Here is a 12,138-nt window from a genome sequence, read left to right as displayed (position 1 = left end):
ACACACATGATTCGACTATAGGCAGGACATGACGATTCTGATTCGACTATGTAAATCCTTAGTCGGGCACAGCCCTAGTTGTAAGTATAACAATATAAATTTTAATATCAGTGCAGATTTCAAAAAGCCCTTGCGATTGACAATCCAATAAACAAACAAAGACACAGATCTCATTTCTCTCAGAGGTGCCCTTTAGCATCTAATAATGACTGATGAAAGAGAAAACGGTAATGTAAAATCAATCAAATCATACGTTTCTTTGATGGGAGCAGTGGTCCTCCTCATACAAGGTCAACCCAAGGTAAAACTGTTCGGCTTGAAACTAATTAAGCAATTACAAGCTCATGTATGTGCTTTGTCGCTCCAATGTGAAAGACTGTCAAATGGAAGAACACTGCGCAGACTGGACGGATGCTGTCTACTTTGATGTAGGCTTATGCATATGAAATGAGGTCAGATCCTGGTCATTAAAAAGAACTCCCTAACACTGGATATCACGCTACGAGAGGCAATTTCTTCAAAGGACTTTTACTTTGGAGATTTATAAGGGATTATGACAGGAAGGCATGTATAAACAAAGCAATGTGAGAAGAAAAGGAAAATGGGTCAGATAATGCCCTCTGTCACAGTTATTACACATCTCAATTACTCAGGCCAGTGAGAACGCAAGAAGTTACAAGGATCATTTGCCTGAGCAAGAACGCAGGACCAGTCTGCAGCCGGTCTGCTCTCATGTCATTTTGCATTTCTTAGACAATATTTGAAATTAGATGATATTGTTTCACATTGAGAGAAACCAGCTAAGTAAGTGAGATTATGCAAATTAACTGTCCAGCCAGCTAAACTCAACCACAAAACCAGGAAGATAAACTAAGAAATATGAAATATACTATTAATACAAATCCAAAGTGCCTCTTATGTCCTTGCTTTAAGCATCAACCAAAAAGTAAGACCACATGAATCACAGGAATACATGTTCAACTCTGTTCCACCGTACCAAGCCTAATCTTTGGTACAGACAGTGGTGGGAAATAACAGAAGATTTATACAAGTACTGTACTTAAATAGAGGTTTAAGGTACTTGTACTTTAGTATTTCAATCTTACTAACTAACTTTACTTAACTTTTTTCTGACAGCTACAGTTACTTTGTGGGTTTTACAGATTATAAAACTATTGTCACAGATAAGACTACTCAACAGTGTATAACATAGCTGAAATGACCTTAAATGGTACAATTTGCATAATGAATACTTTTACTGTTTACCTTTTTAATTAATTGAGTAATGATTATAAAATGTCAGAAAACAGTCAGAAACCCAAAGATATTCAGATTATAATAATGTAAAACTGAGAAAGTATCAAGCGCTCATATTAAAAAAGTGGGTTTGATAAATTACCAAAACTATTATTAGTAATAGATTATGAAAAATGTTGTGGATTTTTTTTTTTTGTTATTTGTTAACTTGACAATGAATCAACACATTTCAGCACTATAGTATTTGTACATCTGGGTTCTGCTACTTTTATGTATGACTATTTCTCCCACCAGTGAGTGCAAATCATGAATAATTTTATTTACTTTTGTATGAACTTATGTGTTTTTGCAAACATTGCAGTGACTATAGGTTTATATTTGCTTTGCCCTAACTAACTCTGACCTGCCTCTGTTCAACCATTGTTAGCCCCTTGTCCATAACATAGAAACAATGGTCCATTCTTGGCCTAATGCGCTGCTATGTGACATGTAATAAATATTGCATCAGAGGAGCCCACAAAGCTGTCAGTCAGGAGATAATGCCTTTCGTCAGCATCAAACCAACCACAAACCTTTCCAAAGCAAATGATTCCTTTAAGGTATTCCTGTATGGTAAATGATTCATAGTGCCTGCATTGTTTAAAACAGCACTTAAGGGGGAACTGGTTAAAGTAAATATAAGTCATGGTGAAAAAGCTTGTAGCATTATCCAGGGCTGTCTGAAAGCATATTAATGCCCAGGGTTGTTAATGGATACAAAGGGCTCAGAAGTGTTTTAGTTTGAATAGATCTGTCCTGGCATCCTTCAAAAACGTTGAACAGTCAATTAACATGACACAGTGAGACATTCTATATTTTTTTAATGACATTATTCCCTTTTCATGTATTTGCTGGTAATGTTTTTGAAGAAAGAAAATCTCCATTCAGCATCATAGCCAAGTATAAATTAATTCTAGTAACTGCTTGAAGGGTAACAGGTTTTATGTCTTGTTTGAATTACAATGCTTCAATGTAACAGTTAATTTAACTTTTACATCACTATTTCCGACAGGAAATCAATACTCTTCTATGAAGAAACAGGAAATACATTTTAGAAGTACAATATGCCTTAACTGCTGATCACGCAGTTTCTTAAAGTCAACAGCATCAGCTTTCATTAATGTAGTATGTGTATCAAACTATATGACATAATGTCAATTTAATATAACTGTCAAGTTGCATGTAGTCACCTGTCATCGGAACAAAATAGGTATGAGTAAATATCTCTCAGAACAGCATTTGGTGTGGTGTTAGCTATTGAATGGTGACTTGAATAACAAATGTGAACTCCAGACAAATACATTGTTCAGCCCATAACCCATTTCCTGCCATTCAAAATTCACAAATCCTCACAAAATGGTGGTCACGGAAAAAAGGAGGGAGGTACAAGATCAGTTGAAAATTTGGCATGTTGTGAAAGCAACCAACTGCTTTGTCTGTGTTACTTTCCTCTCTGGGCCAAGGTTGTATAGGTCCAAAACGTTGGGGTGTTGACAAAATGATGGATGAAGCATGGTAAAGTGGTTAGCAATTGTAAAGGCTCTGAAAACTTCTTCCAAAGCACAAACAAATGACTGCTTCACATTGTATTCATCAAATACATTGCCCTAATTGGAAAATGAGACCCTTGGTATCAAAACACAAAACCACAGACACAATGTGCAGGAATACAACCGGTGCTAGATTGAAATGTACACAATGAAACCTTTACCCATGGAGCCCCAAAGTGTTCAGTATTCAATAAATGAGTATGTTATGAAATAAACATCAATTGTATATAAATAAGAATATATAAATGAATCAATAAAATATGGAATAATTTAAGAATTCATCAAAACTCATTCTAATTCTTATTTTCTTGGAGTTAATTTTTCATTTTCGTTTTTATTTCGTTTTGTCACTTTTCATGACAGTGGGCTCTCTAACCTTTCAGACAATCGCATGCCCCTAGCCTCTCTTAAGTTACCAAGCTCAACAACTTTATGCAATTAGCTCCTGTTAGCTAGAGCAACAACAATACAAAAGTAATTTTGAATCAACAAAGTAAAGGCTGCTGCTCTAAGTAAACACAGTACACAGACAACCTCTCCTTTTTTTAGATTACCAAGGCTTTGTATGCTAACTTACCTAGCCAACAAAGTAGCTAGGCTAGGTTGCATCAAAGCGAAGAGAAAAGATATTTTTGCTCATTACAGAACAGTGTAGAATCAAATCAGCTGCCCAGTCAACTATGAATTAGCCAGGTAACATTAGCTGCTACAGTTAACACTTGTTCTTCACTTTAATGCTGAATAAAAAGCCAAGCTCACAACCCCACCGAGCTAGTTTTCCAGCTAGATAGGTATAGGGAGCCTTGCTAAACTAAATAACATTATTAGTTACTGTGTAACAGCTAATAGTTAGTTTATTCAGAATTACTTGTTTCATATTGTTGTTGCTCTAGCTAACAGGAGCTAACTGGCTAAATATGTAGCAGTTGTGGAGCATAAGAGAGGCTTGATTTTGAATTCAAAATGTTTACAAGAAATACAAATGGAGCTTCAATAAATGTGTTATAATAAAAGTGAGTTGGGTTTTAACCATTTATTAAATTATTTAACAAATTTACACTTTTATTTCATGACTATTTATTTTATGATCTTTTTTTATTCAATTAACATCACTTTCGGACTCCATATTTAATATGTACATGTGGCACATTAACCCTGAGCTTCAGTCAATCACAGGTGCGCTTTGCAATATCTGTTCAAATCTGCAAAGTTGTGAAAACACCAACAAGAATGTACTTACAGTCACACTGTAATTACTTATTAAGCAAAAACATTTCAAAACTGACTTGATGACTGACCCACATGAGAGCTGCATTTACTTTCCATTATTGAACCAATTCATCATACTTCACATTATAATAGAAAGCTCTATGCCCTTGTAGACAAATGAATACACTGATTGGCTATGCATTGTGCACAGTTTTATAGTAAGATGACTTTTACAACATTCAAATGAATATGTACAAATCATTGAAATACATATTTGTTTTCAGTTCAGCAGCTACACATTTGTCATTAATGATAGTTTAAGGAATGGTTTCTCACAAATAGTGTAACATTATAAGATGTACAGAAGTGTAATAAGATTCCTTGTCAACCTCCGTAAGGCATCTTCAAGCTCCACTAGAGGTCTCTGTCGCTCACCACCTTCTCTCTATAGTATTTCTCCATACAGGCACATGTAAACACAGTCCTCTGCCTCACTAAAGACTACTGGGGGTGATGCAGGAAAACAGTCAACATGAATTAGATTTTTTTTTTTTAAGAGACAAACACATGTAGGGTGGAACTAAAATGGCACTAGATCAGCTCAGACAAAGCTAAGAAGCTGAACTTAAAAACACTGACATTTAAAATATTTCCAAAGCTCTCTGTGACTGTGAGAAATCAAATTAACCCAGTGACCCAGAACCTAACAGTCCCTGAATACCCCAAACAAACACGGTTCAAAATGAGTCAAATATTTAGGCCTCACAGAAGAATAAACTACAAGCATCAGCAGAGGTGGGATGCCTGGCATGGCAGGGTATTCTTCACACATTGGCAGCATGAGCGATGTGAGTCACTTAGCGAGTGGCAAGGATTCAAAACAAAGAAAAGGCCCAAGCAATGGGGTCCACTGGATAAATTTGTCAATGTCTTGTGCCTTAAGGCACCCAGCCTCGCCTGACCCCAACCTCCATTCTCAAGATAAATACCTCTGTCACCATTCACCTTCAGTCCCTGGACACAAATTTAAGTTGTCATCCATCATCCTTGTGCAGAGGTATAATTCCCCCCCCCCCCCCCCCCCCCCCAGTAATGAGTTTAAGACCTCTGAACAAGCCAGGGATGAGACCTAGTCAATGAACATGACAAAGCATTTTGAAATCCAGATTTTGTTTTTGTCGTTATTATTTGTATAAAATGACTTGATCTCATACTCCCCACCGGAAAGCTTGCCAACTGGATAAATGATTGACTGTGACATTCATTGCAACTGTGGGTCCATACAAAGTTCAAGCCGTGGAAGGTGTAAAGCTCTGGGTATTTGTTTCCCTCAAATGGCCGTGGCTGACAACCTTGTATGATAATGTGCCCACTGTACATCAACTTAATTGACACTTAAATCTGTCAGTAGCCTTACAAATGCCGACCTTCTTTGGGGAACAAATCCTTTTTAATGTGCATTCTTTGTAAGTGGTCGTGCATGTGTGTGTGTGTGTGTGTGTGTGTGTGTGTGTGTGTGTGTGTGTGTGTGTGTGTGCGTTTGAGGGATGGTTTTCAGGGGGAAGGGAATGTGGGAGTGAGGATACACATGAGATAAAGAGAGGCAGCTGTCAAGATAAACAGCAAACAGTAAAAACAGAACTCCTATCTCCACTGTATGTAAAGCAAGCGGCCTCTTTAGCACAAGTTATAATACAATATCCAACAAAATATATGAATATTAATGTAAAGAAAGTTCTTAAATATAGCAGCAGGCTTAACACACTAAGGAAGAAAATCAAATTGCTTCCAAGTCCCTTTTCACCTGTCTGATTAGGATATTTTTGCCATGTAATGTTATTAGCAGCCTGGTTAAAATTGAGCCGCTGTGCACTGGGGGTTGGCTTATTAATTGTTGTTTTCATGTCACCACTGCTGTGTGCACCCAGTGATTTAATCAACTAAATTCACTGCTGTGGGAGCTGCAGCCCAAGCCAGGTATAACGCTATAGGTGTAATAATAATATATTGGCAATGAACCTGTCATTTCAATTCATTTTTAAAAATGATTTACATATTTGTGCGCTGAATAACACTGATTAGCCAAATGGGATGAAGTTATTATCTGGCTCCTTCATTGCATTGATGCTGCCATTTCATTAATTCAATTTTCACTTACTCCTTGTAGCCTCTGAATGTCTGCTCATCATGAAAGATTGCTTTGACTGGCTGACAGTTTAGGGCAAAATAGTAACCCTATTATCCCCTGCACATTGATAAGCACTGAATTGTGTATGTGCGTATGTCTTCTGCTTCCTGCTCTAAGGGCAATAATAACCTGGTGGCAGCAGCTTCTATCTCCCTCACAGGAACAATCTTGTTTACCACAGTGCCCCGTAGACTCACACCTTTCTCTCCCCAGAGACCTGATCTAGCTTCTTTATCCTCACCTCAGTCACCTACCCAGTCCCATTCTCTAATCACAAATCATCTCGCTGCTCTCAAGCTCCGCATTATCTGGAGGGGTAAGGCCTCTGGTACTCGCCACAATTAACCTGGGGCCTTGTTACCAAAACACTCAGTACAGCAAGTCAGTCTCCTTGGGAAAATACTGCAAACGAGGCCTGGTTACTTCGCATCCATTAATGATGTTAACAGTGATGACAAAGACTCGAGATAACACAAATCCCCTTGGCAGTGTCTGCTTGCATGTTTCCTACAACATGCTAAAAATGTGAGGCTGACTGCTAAATAAACAATCTGACTTTCTGAGTCCAAAACAGCAAGGTCAGGTGAGATTTCAACATGATGTCACAAAATGACGGCACCATTATTCTAAATCCCTCTCCCAAAGTGGAAGGATTGCAAATTGAGGCTCCTGCAGTCATCTCTGCTCACAGCCAATCCACTGAATGACAACAGACAGCTACAGTGATGCAGAGACGGGCCGACAGAGATGGATAGATCGATAGACGACTGCATATGCAGACGTGCCTATTGATAAACTCCTGCTGACAACGGGCGAACACTTTGGGCTCATTGGTGGAAATGTCAGTCATGTTGGCCATTAGTTTACATGCATTTCAGGTCGGATGTCCTCAACCTGTGACCATGGGGTACTAAGGCCAGCCTACAAGGCCCGTAACATGCCAAAACACTTTTTTATCACTTGTCAGAATTGATTCCACTTGGTGTCAGTCCAGGCTTCTCTACTACTGTATGTGACAAGGAATAAGGCAGTCTTGATTTTTGACAGTGATGAACAGATAGTGTATGTGAGCAGCTGAAATGGGCCTGATGTGGCTATCTCTTCCATGAATTGAGCAAACTTCACAATAGGGCAGCAACAACAACAACTTAATTGATTAATTATTTAGAAAATAGTATTAAATTGACCATCACAACTTCCCAGGTCTCAAGGTGACATCTTCAAGTTGCTTGTTTTGTCAGACCAACAGACCAAAACCAATAGATATTCAATTTGCAATTATGCAATGAGCAAAGCAGAAAATTTTGGTTTTTTGATGAATTGATTATTTAGTTAATAATGTCAGAAAATAGTGAAAAATAACCATTATAAATTCCTGGATCCCAAGGGGGTGTGTTCAAATTGATTGTTTTTAATCCAGAAAATAGTGAGAACCCAATGACAATCACCTTAAAAGGATATAAAACAGAGGTTCTTTACTGACTTAAAGTGACTATAATCATTATTTTTTATAATAATAATGGATTGAATGACGTGACGAATGTATGTTAAAGGGGTTTGTTGTAGTAAAGAATCCACAGACAATTATCAGCAGACTCCTCATCTGCAGTTCTCCTCATCTCTACGAAGTTTTATAGTTTCTTTCAGCACACCGGTTTTGCTGTTCGCCTTTACATGCAAAAATGCTCTAAAACTCAACTCTACATTACCTGCCGATAGCACCAAATGACAGACAAAGTTAGCAAATAGCTAGTAGTTCCTTGCTCTGTATCCGCTAGGTGTAAAAACAGCCATCTGTTTGCTAACAATTTAGCTATATCAATGTAAATGATGATAATATGTCAGTGTTGTGTTCACAGCTTTTTTTCTCTGCCACCAAGTGGCCAAAAAATTGCAAGGTTGAAACAATAAATCAGCTATCATATTTGGACTATTTTGAATTGCACCACCTCTTATAAATTGGCAGCACATATCGTACTTTAAGATTTCATTGTCATCGTACAAATTTAGCAATATTGTCTTTTTACGCCTCAAATATTCCTGGATGCATTTCTGCTCGACAATGTGTTGTACTTGACAAATCAGTGTAAACTCTAACCCATGTTCTAACTACTGACAGGTAATGGCTCATCACTGTAAGAGCTCCCAACTAGCTCCAGAGTGGAGAAGTCATGTTTGTATTCTAACAAGGCCGCACCGGGTTGGGAATGGCAGTCAAATCTAAATTCTGCTCAGGGAGCAGAGAGAAAAATGCCTGATGAATTTGTCAATACTGCAGGAGTGATGGGCCTCATATGTGTGTAATGGACTGGATGCTTCTCAGTACAGATTGCCTGTCGAGATAGGAAACTATAATGAATGGCATAGAGGAACATGGTGGTAAAAATATAAGGCTTTTTACATTCATTTAAAAGACATGACATTGTTGGTTAAAGTCCCAATAGGCTATATATGCCTTTTTACGAGATACGTGTGAGCTAAAATCCGACACATAATTCAAGATTACTGTTTGATGGCATTGCAATGATTTGTGTGTTTGACAACTGATCATAATTAAAAATCTAGGCTTGTTTTACAAAAATGTGCAAATTACAAATGTAAACAAATCTTCAATGACCCTACAAAACATTACATATAACATATAAACATACATACATAGATTTGGTTGCTGTTTAGTTGGGATTTTACAGACCTGTCAACAAATCTTTGGAGCACAAGGGGTTCCACTGTGTCTTGAATTTAAGTTTTGTGGTCACTCTTTTGTATATACACGTGGATCACAGACTGTACCTTCAAACTATGCTATGCGATGTGTTTGTCAACTGATCATTATCAAAAATATGACTAGTTTCACTCATGTTTTTGTAACATTTATGATGTAAACAACCATAAAACAGGCCCTGCAATGGATTGGCGACTTGTCCAGGGTGTACCCGCCTTTCGCCCGATGTCAGCTGGGATTTGCTCCAGCCCCCCGCGACCCTGTACACAGGATAAGCGGTTGACGATGGATGGACAACCATAAAACAGCATCTGAAAACACATTAACAGAGATTAATATATTTTCTTATAGGCCCTGACTTAAAAGATCTCCATTGGTGTCTAATTGTTTGGTTTTGAGGTGACCCTGTTATTCACATTTGAATCACAGATTGTACCTCTAAAGACAGTGTTGTATATGTGTTGTATATAAGTCTGTAATGTATTACTATATTGTGTATTAATATATAGAATTAAAGTCTAATATCCTATAATTCCTATAAGAAGTGGTATAACTGTTGATTGTATTTTTTTAACCCTTGCCGCATGCGTGTTTTGTGTAAGTTGTTTTTAACTTTAACTGTCATTTTATTTTAATTTTATGTAAACCTACTGCTGCTACTACAACACTGTAATTTTCCTTTGAGAATGAACAAAGTGTCTATCTCTTTATCTCTCTAGCCCTACATCTAGCTAGCTAGCTTCAGAATTAAACACTGGGTGCCTGCATGGTTGCAGTTTTTGTAGGAGGGTTCAAGACAGCCCTGTGAAAAGGGGTTTGAGTAAAACCTTGGATGAATAATAGACTGCTTCCCAAGCAGCCGCACTCTTGGTGGTAGGAGGTTAATATTCTCACATGTCATTAGGTCTGCTGGCTCGACTGATGGCTCATTGAATCAGGCAGCAAATGATTTCCTCCTGCTGCAGAGGACAGAGCACTTCAAAGGGAAGGGGCTGAGGTCAGGACAGCACTCCGCTTTGATTAATGACCGGGGCTCAGCATAGGTTGCCTGTAGGTAAGAATGTGACGGTGAATTGGATGTGAAGGGGACCGACTTAAGCTAGATTTGACCCACCTCCAGAAAAACTTGCAGATACCATCACACAGGTTGGGTTGATGGGTTGTGACTGAAAAGCCTGCTGACCCTCTGGCTTATACAATCATAAAAATGAAACTTGCTGGCTGACAGTCCTACCTGACATCATAGTAGTGTTTAATCAGTTTATACTTGAATAATGAATACAGAGGTAGCTGCTATCACTGTTAAATGTAAATCTTAATGTGATTTTTTCTGCAATTAGAGCATCTAGTTTTTAGCTGAATGATTTGTGCATTTTTCAACATGCGTATAACCTTTATAATGTCTTACTAAAGACATGCCTTTAATGTAGAAGTTCATTCTTAAAAAAGTAACTTAAATTGAACCATCTGATTGTTTAACTGGAACTAGGCTTGAATGGGGATTTAGCACACCACCACCTGGGTTGTCATTCTCCTGGGCCCCATTATCACCCTCCTTATTAGTTTTTGACTCAGCAGAACAAAACCTGACCGCCTCAATCTTTGATCTCTCACGCGCTGACATAAATCCTTTTAAGCCTCCCGACGTTCCACTGCTAAGGTAATTAGCACTAATTAAAAGGTTTCCAGCTGCCTTGTGTGCATTTTTTGTTCTTCCACAACACATTGTCCTCACAGGTGCATTTCCTATGTTTACTGTGGGCCTGTCCCTCACATTCCTCCCAAGTTGTTCACAGAGCATGATCAAGGAGATTAGGACTTTTGTTTGGGGATGATAAAGGAGTGAAATGCCCAACTTATTGCCAATGGAATGCCATTATAGGAAACTTTTGGACAAAAGGTTGTGTTTTTCTATGACTTGGCCACAATCAACAGAAACTTCTACATTTTAACAATATAATTGAGAGCATTTTCCATCATTACCTATTTTATAAAACATTGTAGATGTTCTTGTTTGGATTATACATGTTTTTATTCCTTCAGAACCTAAGTGCATGAGATGTTGGCTACATTTTCTAGAATGTTAATATCTTTCCTCAAAATAGGAAGCTCTCGGTTTGACTGCCTTTCAGTGGTAGCTGTTGCATGGATTATGGCTTTGTGGGTTAATATGAGAACATTAAACTTCCTGAGTGACTGAGATGTTTCCTGTTGCCTCACCTCTCCATTACTCAAAAAGAACCAGCTAGCCACATGACGGCCAATCTTGTAAATTCACTTGCAAGCCAAGGAGCCCATAAACATCATTAACCATCATTTCCCAGCCCACTTCAGTTACATGTGAAGCGTTCTTTATTGTGTAATGAGCCAACAATCTGAAAAGATTGCCACTTCAAAGCCTCTCTTGAAAGCTGTCGCCCATGCAGCCTGCTGACATGTCAAGCTGGGATTAAACGTACCCCCATAATCATTTCTTTGTTTTCAAATGAGCCCATTGTTTTTCTGCACCTTTGGTGACAGCCATCAAGGGCGCACAGCACTGTGGAGGCTTGAGAAGTGGCGATACAGATACTTCATGTGCTTGTAGGAGATTCACTTCCCATGTTTAAAGTTGTTTTTTTCTTTAGTTTAGACATGCTCGTAGCACTTGGAAACTCTGATTTAGATTTGTACGGCTGCCAGGATTTCCTGCCAAATAAAAGGCAATTTAGAAGATTTAGGAGAAGGGAATTTTAATATGCATATGATTTTGGACTGGATATGGTACTTTTTGTATTTCTGAACAAACCCTTCAATTTATCCTTCTGTTATATCACTTTTTTCATTACCTGGGTGCAGAAAGAAAGAGAGAAAAAAATACTCATATACAGCATACAAAATTGAATAGTTTTCCTTCTTTTTTTTTTTTTACAAACCATTTGAAGTTTGATTTAGAGCACACAAGAATGACTGTAAGACTCATTCAAGTCTGGCCCCAATTGTTATGCAGGGAGATGCTCCCTCCATCTTGTCTTAGAAAAACAGGCTTTTGTCCAAGACCAGCAGTGTGTCATCAGCTCTGGGCCTCCAGTGAGGCAGGGACATTGAGCCAGGGCAGCAGGGGAACACTTCCCAGGGCCTTTAAGAACTACAGTAAATCTTCAAACAATTTATCCAAACAAAGGCTGCTGCAT

The sequence above is a fragment of the Micropterus dolomieu genome, linkage group LG14 (genome assembly GCF_021292245.1).
Source record: "Micropterus dolomieu isolate WLL.071019.BEF.003 ecotype Adirondacks linkage group LG14, ASM2129224v1, whole genome shotgun sequence".
NCBI lineage: Eukaryota > Metazoa > Chordata > Actinopteri > Centrarchiformes > Centrarchidae > Micropterus > Micropterus dolomieu.
The sequence above is the reverse complement of the archived record's forward strand: the minus strand, read 5'-3'. Positions refer to the sequence as shown.